The sequence below is a fragment of the Pan troglodytes genome, chromosome 4, assembly GCF_028858775.2.
Source record: "Pan troglodytes isolate AG18354 chromosome 4, NHGRI_mPanTro3-v2.0_pri, whole genome shotgun sequence".
NCBI classification, from domain to species: Eukaryota; Metazoa; Chordata; class Mammalia; order Primates; family Hominidae; genus Pan; species Pan troglodytes.
In genome coordinates, this window is record NC_072402.2 from 14,282,469 (window position 1) to 14,292,251 (window position 9,783).

The window sequence follows — 9,783 nt, forward strand, 5'->3', positions numbered from 1 at the left end:
GCCCAGCACTGTGGGAAAAGAGAAGAAAGCTATTGCTTATTATCACTGACTGTCATTCAAGTCACCTCAAAGGCTTAGAAAAAGCTGCCAGTAGTTCGAATGTCCTAATATCTGCTATTTAGTTGTTTTTTGTTGTTGTTTTTTGGTTTGTTTGTTTAGTTGGTTTTTTTTTTCCTGCCTCAGGTTTATTTGTACAAATAGCACAGGAGAATCCCAGCCCCATGCAGACGGTAGCCCGGGGGGGGTCACACTAGTCCTTCTGTCCTCACGTTGGCAGACAGAGATCTCTACTCTGAAGCCTTTGTAGGGCCCTGGGCACCTCTGGGAGCCTGAGCTGGAGCTGAAGCTGGAGCTGCAGCCAGGGCCTTGGTTTGATCCTTGGCCTTGGCCTTTGGCTGGCACAGCCTGAGCCCCTTGGCAATGTGGGCACGAGCACGCTTCCCAAGCTTGGGGTGGGCAATGTAGGCAAGTCGATCTAGCTTGCAGCTGACACCCTTTGGGGTCTTAGGCTCAACCTCTTTGGGCTTTACGAGGATCTTGATAGCCTCAGGGCGTGCACTCATGGCCTTGGCATTGTTGGCCTGCATCTTCTTTAGGCCCTTCTTGTGCTTCTTGGCAAAGTGCATGTTGCTCAGGAACTTGGGGTCCACCCTCTTAAGAGAGTCATATCTTTGTGATCGGGGTTTCTTGATACCGTTTCTGTGCCATTTTCAGGACTGGTTGTGTGTGGTGTGATTCTTGGTCTCCACCACGTCTGCACCTTTGAGACAGGGTCTTGCTCTGTCGTCCAGGCTGGAGTGCAGTGGTGTGATCTGGGCTCACTACAACCTCCACCGTCTGGTTCAAGCGATTCTCCCACCTCAGACTCCCAAGTAGCTGGCATTACAGGTGCACCACAACGCCTGGCTAACTTTTGTATTTTTTGGTGGAGATGGGGTTTCACCATGTTGCCCAGGCTGGTCTTGAACTCCTGACCTCAAGTGATCTGCCCGACTCAGCCTCCCAAAGTGCTGGGATTACAGGTGTGAGCCACCATGCCAGGACTGCTGTTTAGTTTTAACTTAACCCTATAAAGAAGAGGGAAATCTCATCACTCTCTATGTATGCCTGAATAAAATTGGAAAAAAAAAATATGTAGGCAGTACATATGAGCAACACCATCCAGCCACTGCCAAATGAAGAATAAAATCTTGGAAATGCTTCTAGTTGTATTAAAATGCCTTTGTCATCATAGAAATAATCTATCATTAGGGAAAGTCTTTTGATATCATAAGTAGAAAATGAAAATGCATTTGCTTTGTTGATAGCTCTTAAAATATGGGCTTTTTTGTTATTGTATTGCCTGTCACCACCCCTCTCAAGCTATAACCAACTCAAATTATCACAGAAGTAAACAAGGTAGAAGGCTTTTCTTAAACAAATGATTCTTGAAAATACACTTAAGTAATTGTACTTAAGTACAATTTCTTAATATTTTTTCTTTTTCTTTGTTGCATTAACCAGCCCCTTTCACTTTGTTTCACAAAAAAAGAGCCAACCTTACAAAAAGGAAAAGATGCAAATGCTTAGAAAAAGCAGTATATAATCTCTCTGAGCATGGGCTCTTCCTCTGCAAGACAAGGGCAGTGTGTCTTGATACTGCTCCAGTGTCTATCATAACCAGGTGGGGCTCCAAGCATCTCATGTCTAGCACCTCAGTCACCCCTTACCACTATGAAGTGGCCATCCTCCTGTTCCAGTTTGGACCACTGGCCCCCAGTCAGATGGTCCCAAAGCTCCTGAGGACAAAACAAAGGTTCAAAGGCAGGCACTTTGGCACCAGCATCTGTGCTGTTAACCACTATGCTACACTGTCCTATAAAACATGCCAAGCCTAGCTCCTAGGATTCTCCTGCAGACCAAATGGGACAAATTATATAAAGCACTTAATACTTTGTAAGGAGATATAAAAAGTAAGTTAATAATTTGATGATCCCGGGGGAAATGAAACATTCTAGGCTAATATTACTGATGACTTACTATCCCAAGATTTTCACTAAAATGTTGCCTGATTTGGCATGTCAGATAATTGTGCAGAAAACAGGAGGGTTTTGCATGTTTCATGGTACCATAAAATATTATTACTGACATTGTGTCTCAACATGAGTAAAGTATAGTCTTGATAATATGCAATACCTTATAGCTGTGGTGTTCTAGTTATAATTACACATAAAAACTATAACTTATTTTGAAATGTTGTCATACAAGCTCAGAATATAAAATTGTTATTTAAAGTCATTCTATATTTTAGGTTAGGTATGTATTATATTTAGTGCACTGTCATTTCCTGAAAAATTCTGAAACATTTTTGAATATAATTCATTTGAAAAACTATACTGTTGGGATTATCAAAACTAATTGTCTAATCTTAAACCTAGGCTTACTCTATCAGTTAAGAAACATAGGCATTCGAATGTGTACTTTTATCATTACTCCTTTCCCATCGTTTTTCCTCATTTGCTTATAAATCACAAGAATATTATAGAATTATATGACAATCTAAATGTTAGAAATTGTTCTGTATTACTGTAAAGTATCACAATTTTCATTATCATTATTATTAACATAATTATATATAATATATAATTTGATACCCATGAAATTGTCATTCTTGGATTTCAGAAGCTTTTTATTTTTTTCATTTATGTAATGTTTTAGAAAAATATTTTATTTTCTTCTCTTGCTAGAACCTCGTTAAATCCATCAAAGTGACTTGTACTTGGTTAATCATTAGTTTAGTAAGAAAGAACTTTGTGTGAAAAGTTGTGGAATGCCTATGGTATGCAATCGAAAGGCCACCCCATGCAATGTGGCAACACTGACAAAAATCTTAAAGGTACATTGTCCTAAATCCCCTCCTGGGAGGTTCTTACCTAGGTCCTTTCCCTCCATCAGTGGGTGATCCTTGGGTAATCACAAACATCTAAGAAAATGAATAACCCAAAATTCTAACACACTGATTATTTGAAAGGATATGGTATATCATAATTGTTTCAAGAGTTGAATATTGATATTTATATTTAGATAAATATGATAAATATAAATAAATATTGATATTCTACTATTTATTGTATTTAAGATATTTAAAAAGATGAAGTAATACTTAAAACAAATTAAGTACTAACTATGTGTCAGCTACTCTGCTAAGGGTTTGGTGTACATTACAGTTAGAAAGAAAGAAAACGTATTCAGCTGAACATACAAGGTGTTTATGTGGAGCCAGGGATTAGATGGTGATATCATTTGGATGTGTGTCCCTGCCCAAAACCATGTTAAGCTGTAATCCCCAGTGTGGGAGGTGGGGCCTGGTGGGAGGTAATTGGATCATGGGGATGGAGTTCTCCTGAATGATTTAGCACCATCCCTTTGGTACTGTCCTCAGGTAGAGAGGGAGTTCTCTCAAGATCTAGTTGTTTAAAAGTGTGTGGCACCTCCCTTCTATTCCCCCCAACCCCTGCCCTGCTGTCTCACTCCTGCTCTGGCCATGTAATGTGTCTGCTCCTCCTTCGCCTTCTGCCATGATTGTAAGTTTCCTGAGGCCTCCCCAGAAGCTGAGCAGATGCCAGCATCAAGCTTCCTGTACAGCCTGCAGAACCAGGAGCCAATTAAACCTCTTTTCTCTATAAATTACCCAATCTCGGGTATTTATATATAGTAGTGTGAGAACAGGTTAATACAGATGGGATATTAGGAACCTGGGTCAAATTTTATAGTATTCAATGATATTTCATTCTAGGAAGCTAAGAATGCTCTGTTTGGCTTTTCCCCCTGAGGTTAATGATAAGTAATAGGGTAGAAATGGAAGTCACTTTATTAATAGCAGGCCACCATCTGATACACTCCCAGAGTAGAATTCCTGGTGAAGTTGGACAGGAGCCCACAGCTCAGGCTAGAAGTCTAACAAAGCCACAGTTTCCCCCTAGATTTCTGGATTTCTGTAATGACAGGTACAGTAAGGCACAGACATGAAAAAAGGAGAGAGAAGAGAGGGAACAGGCTGCAAGGGAAATAGCCCAGTCACCAGTATCACAGAGTATCAGCCAAAGACACACAGATGAGCCACTCCTACATGAAGCACTAAAGGATAACATTCATAAAAATATAAATGTATGACATATAGTAAAAAAAGGCAAAATTTTCCAGATATCCCTGGTTATTTGCATCTATTCATGACTATATGTAGACACTGGGATTATGGATATTTTTAATTTTCTTAATTATTTGCTAATTTTCTTATAATGAAATTGTAGTGATTTGAATTGAGAATCAATATTTTTAACCTGAATCTTTTTTTAGAAAGCCATTGAACAATTTAGATGTCTCTTGGAAGTTTATGTTTGTTTTATCTAAATATGCTCTGTGGGAAGCCCTAGGCCAGATATTTAATTCATGTAGTACTCATGATAATTTGTGCTGTTCTAATCTTAATTATTAATTTTACCCTGCCTATGTTCACAAGGCATATATCTCATTTACCCCACCTTAGAGGAATGATGGATATATTTTTTTTTTGCAGGCTCCATTGAATTCTTATAGTTATCACATTAATACCAACATCATCATCATTATTGTCATAAGTAATTAAGTGTACTTATGCACTGATCCCTTTCTAGATATTTTACACAGATCTCATCAATCCTTGAAATAATCCTATGCAGTATGTTCCAGCATGACCCCCATTTCAAAAATAAGAAAATTGAATCGGAGAGAGGTTAAATGCCTTGTTTTTCTAGATCACATGGCTAGAAAATGGTGGAACCAGGATTTGATCCCAGATAGCAGATTTCAGAGCCCAAGTTCCCAACCTCCTCATTTTGCTTCTCTGAAGCACATGGACAAAAAGGAGAGCTGGGAATAATGAGAGTTAATATGAAGTTCACATACCTAGAACCAAGCAGAAATGAGCAGTGTTTCTCCTCCAGCTGCATGCTAGAATTCTTATTGGATGAGCTGTATGTCTTTCCCGGCATGAGTACCTGAGAGTATGCACCATAAATCTTGTCCTAGAGGTTTTCTACTGGGTCACATTTATCCATCAGTCCAAATGGCAAATGGGTTAAAGAATACTTTGAGTCCTTGAATATAAACTTTAGGTATGGTATAAGAAGTATAATGGAAAGTCCAAATCTACTTTCAGTTGAGGACAGAGGTAGAGTCCACAGTCACTGAGACTTTAGGACATGTCCTGTCTTCACAGCTCAGATTCTATCCTTCTCGGTCTAGCTCCACTTACCTTTCCCAACTTGGATGCCATTTTAACAGTCTACTCAACCACTACCACCCAGACATTCTGCCATGCCTACCTTACTATTTACCAACTGTGGGAAAAGCTGACCACCTGTTCCTGCTAATTTCCTGCTTCTGCCTATGAGCTGCTAATAATTATAAGAAATAAAACCATGACAATTGGCTTGACTATAAATGTTCATTGTCTGTTTCAATTCAGCCTTTCTCTACCACTCAGTAGCAATTTTCATTTAGTTCTGCTTTATTCGTCTTTCCTACAGTGGCGGATATTGCAAAACTTTTCCCCCTCACTCCATCCTTCCATCTCTATTCTTCCCTCACAATCATCAGATTGTCTGCATCTTGATCTTCTTACAAGATTAAGACTGTCAGATTTGAGTTTCCTCCATTTCCACCCCAGATTATGAAAATCTCTCTTATCTTTAATCTCTAGGTATTCTCATTCCTACTCTTAAGAGAAGCATATCTCCACCCTTGACTACAGCAACCCCTTCTCGTTGAGCTCATTGGCCCTCATCTTCCTGCATTTTCTTGCTTCATTCTTTATACTTTTCATCTGGGAAATATGCATTATCTCCTTCTTCACTTATGCATTTGAAATTTGGTCATGATTTCCTGCTATTTAAACAAAATAAGTGTTACCAGCTTTCCAGCTTTCCAAGTCAGAGTCTTAATATTTTTTTCTCCTCATCTCCCTTGGTCAACGAATTCCTTATCACATTCATTCATTCAACAAATATGTATGTGCAGTCCTAGTATATGGCTCTATCCTAGTAAATGAAATAGGCAAAAATCTCTGTCTCTTGGAGCTTACATTCTAAAGTAAAACAGGCAATAAAATAGATTAAAAAGTAAAATATACTCAATGTTAGATCATGCAAGAGAAAAAATTAAATTGGGGAAGGGAGATATAAAATGTCAGGGGATAACAAGTTGAAGCAATAGAGAGGGTGAAAGAGAAGTGCAACAGTCTGGAGGACATGAAACAATTTGCTGAGTAAACATTTGGGGCAATCGTACACCAGGTAGAGGGAACAGCAGGTACAAAATACTGAAGGCTGGATTATACCTGATGTATACCAAGAATACCAAAGAGGCCATGTAGCTGGAATAGAATGTACAAAGGAGAGACCAGCAAGAGATAGTGTCAGAAAGGTATCATGGAATCATATCTAGTAGGGATTTTGTAGGTCACTATACAAACCCACTTCCACTATGAAAATATGTTTCAGTTAGGTTAGAGAATTGATCCAAGATAAGAGTGCATTCTGCAAAATAGGGGATTATTTTTTGTACATATAACATAAAGTTCAAATAAAAGCAGTCCAGAACTGGTATGACCATCATGAACCAAGCTCCATTTAAGTATCTGTTCTGCTTTCATCAGCTTGTGACTTCTATTCTCAAGATTACTTCATAGTAACAAAATGGATGCTGGAACACCAGTCATATGCCTGCATTCCAGCTGAGTAAGCCCCTTTAAAGGGAATTCTCAAAAACCACCACCTAATATATGGTCTTTTATTTTATTGTCTATTCCTGATTATAATAGGGGTTACAAATCATAAATTTTAGCTAAACACATTGCCATCTCCTATTTAGGGAGAGAGGAGGTTGAATGGGCAACTAGCTGCCATAGATAATTAAAATTGTTATAGCTTGTAACCAGAAAACAAAGAAATTGGATACATTTAAAGGTATAAGTCTAAATTTGGAAGGCACTTTGTCCACAAAAATAAATACTATAAAAATGCTATTAAAAGTAAATATGTAAACTAACTTTTCAAACTGTTTTAATGAGTATTCCATCAGTGGGAAATTTTTAAGAACACTGGAAAAGCTCTTTTAATTATGATATGTGAATACAGTGAAAACATTACTCTCAAAGAGAATTATAAACAGAGAGACACTCAAGAGAGGCATGGGTCTACTCCATTCTTATTACGGCACAGAAATTCAATTATGATAAACCATTCCACAAATTATCTACCAAATTTATATTCTCTCAGGAAGACTGATTAGGCTTGAGAGTCACTTTACCAACTTTAAATGTTACCCACATATACGTTTGGGAGTGCCATACAGACCTCAGGGGAGAGAGAATAGATACAAAATACAAACTAAACAATCCTAACATTTAAAAAATATAAAGGCAACATTAAAAGAAGGGGAAATCATTCAGTATATCTGCTGGCATGTTAAGTAGAGAAAGGAGGGAGATAGATTTGTAATTTTAAATTCTTCTTAAATAAGAAAAATCATAGATTTTAGGCTTTATCCCTAAAATTCTTCTGTGAAGGTCTCAAAATTTATTGAGGTCCTTGACATCCCCATTTCCAGGGATGATTTATTCTACAAAATTATTTCAGACCCTGTAAGGTGGTTTTTCAGCAACCAGATGGTACGATCTTCCAATGCAGAAGTTTCATCTCTACCTTCAGGAAACAGTAACCCAGAGTCATTCTCTATGGGTGCTAAATGAACATTAATTAATGATGAATGGGGGATGCTTTACCATCTGTTGAGTACTGATTCAAAATATACTGTTGTTACTTAATTGGATTATTTTTAGTCTTGTAGTTTCAGCTGGGTGAACACTAATGGCTGGAACTGTGAGATGCCTTGGCAAATCATAACTCCCATTTTGAATTCCTTGTCTGGAGGGGTGGCTAATTATTGAATGATAAGTAATCCAAATAGAAATGAAAGGTCCTTTCTAACACTTGGTTTTCTTAAAATGATAAAGCATCCTTCAGTAGAATAATTCAAGTCATGGATAACAAGTGATATCCAGGAAGACTAGGAGTTAATGCAATGAATTACAAGAAAAAAAATTTTTTTAAAGGAAAATTAAAACAAATGGGATTCACATATATAATAACTAGCACATCATTTTTGTTGTCAGTAAACAAACCCTCAGCACTTCCTAGCACATATCAAAGTTGCTGTGCTCTGCTACTCTCTGGAGAGAGGTACTGTGATATGCTTTGCCAAGTCAGTCATTTCAAATTAATAATATGATAGCCATTTCTTTATAAAGGAGAAATTGAGATGTTTAAAAAGTTACTTAAGGCAACAGATTTCTGAGAGGTTACATTAGATTTTTTCAAACTTTCAAATTAGACTTAAAAAATAAGTAGTTGGCTATGGCAGGGAGAGTTGTGGTTCAATTTTAGTATATTTTCTTGAGTCCCTGGATTTCATGCTAGAATGACTTACTGATAACCCAAATAAAGTGTTGCACTTCATGTGATTTTCCTAGTCTGCTTTCAGATGCTCCAGTACAATATAACCATTTCAGATATTTGACAACATCAGATTTAAAAGACAATTTAAATCGTGCATTTAAGAAGCATGTTCAGATTAGCGGAGTACACTGCAGAGGCCAATTGCCAACCTTCAAATCCCAATTTCACCACGTACCTGGTGTGTTCACTTGGCACACCTGCTTGGCCTCTACAAGCCTCAGTTCTAGAAGAAAGTTAAATATTTTTTAAAAATCTATACCATAAAGTTGTTTTGAATATCACATTAAATAATGCATGTAAGGTGGTATGGTTTGGCTCTGTGTCCCCACTCAAATGTCACCTTGAATCGTAATAATCCCCACATGTCAAGGGTGAGTCCAGGTAGAGATAATTGAATCAGAGGGGCAGTTACTTCCATACTGTTCTCATGGCAGTGAATAAGTCTCATGAGATCTGATGATTTTATAAATGGGAGTCACCCTGCACACACTCTCTTGCCAGACGCCATGTAAGATGTGCCTTTGCTCCTCCTTTGCCTTCTACCATGATTGAGGCCTCCCTGGTGACATGGAACTTTGAGTCCATTGAACCTCTTTTTCTTTAAAATTACTCAGTCTCGGGTACGTCTTTATCAGCACCATGAGAGCAGACAAATACATAAGGTTTTTGTATGGACCTGAGTATATTAGGGTTCTCCAGAGAAACAGAACCACTAGGAAACATATAGCAAGAGATTTAGTATGAAGGATTGGATCACATGACTATGGAAGCTAAGAAGCCTCACTCTGCTGTCTGCAAGCTGCTGAAGGCCCAGAAAAGCCAATGTTGTGGGTCGTCCAAGTCCAAAGACCTGAGAAACAGAGGAGCCAGTGGTGTAAGTCTCAGTCCAAGTCTCAAAGTTCGAGAACCAGGACAACTGATACCCAAGTACAAGAGAAGATGGATATTCCTGCTCAAAAAGAGAAAGTTAATTTGTCATTTCATTGCCTTTGTGTTTTATTCAGCCCTCAACAAATTGGATGGTGTCCACATACACTGGTGAAGGTCATCGTTGATCAGTCTACCCCTGCAAATGCTCTGCTTTCCCAGAAACACCCGCAAGAACACACCCAGAAACCATGCTTTACTAGTTTTCTGTGCATCTCTTAATCCAGTCTAGCTGACACATAACATTAGCCATCACACTAGGACTTGACATATTTTCAATAAATGCACATCGTGTATATTATATAGAAATTTCCAACTACAC

At 38.1% G+C, this 9,783-nt stretch overlaps 1 pseudogene; it reads right to left on the bottom strand.

Moving 5' to 3' along the window:
- Positions 1–287: 287 nt before the first annotated feature.
- LOC471790 (large ribosomal subunit protein eL29-like) lies at positions 288–9,583 on the bottom strand (annotated as a pseudogene).
- Between the last annotated feature and the right edge of the window lie 200 nt (positions 9,584–9,783).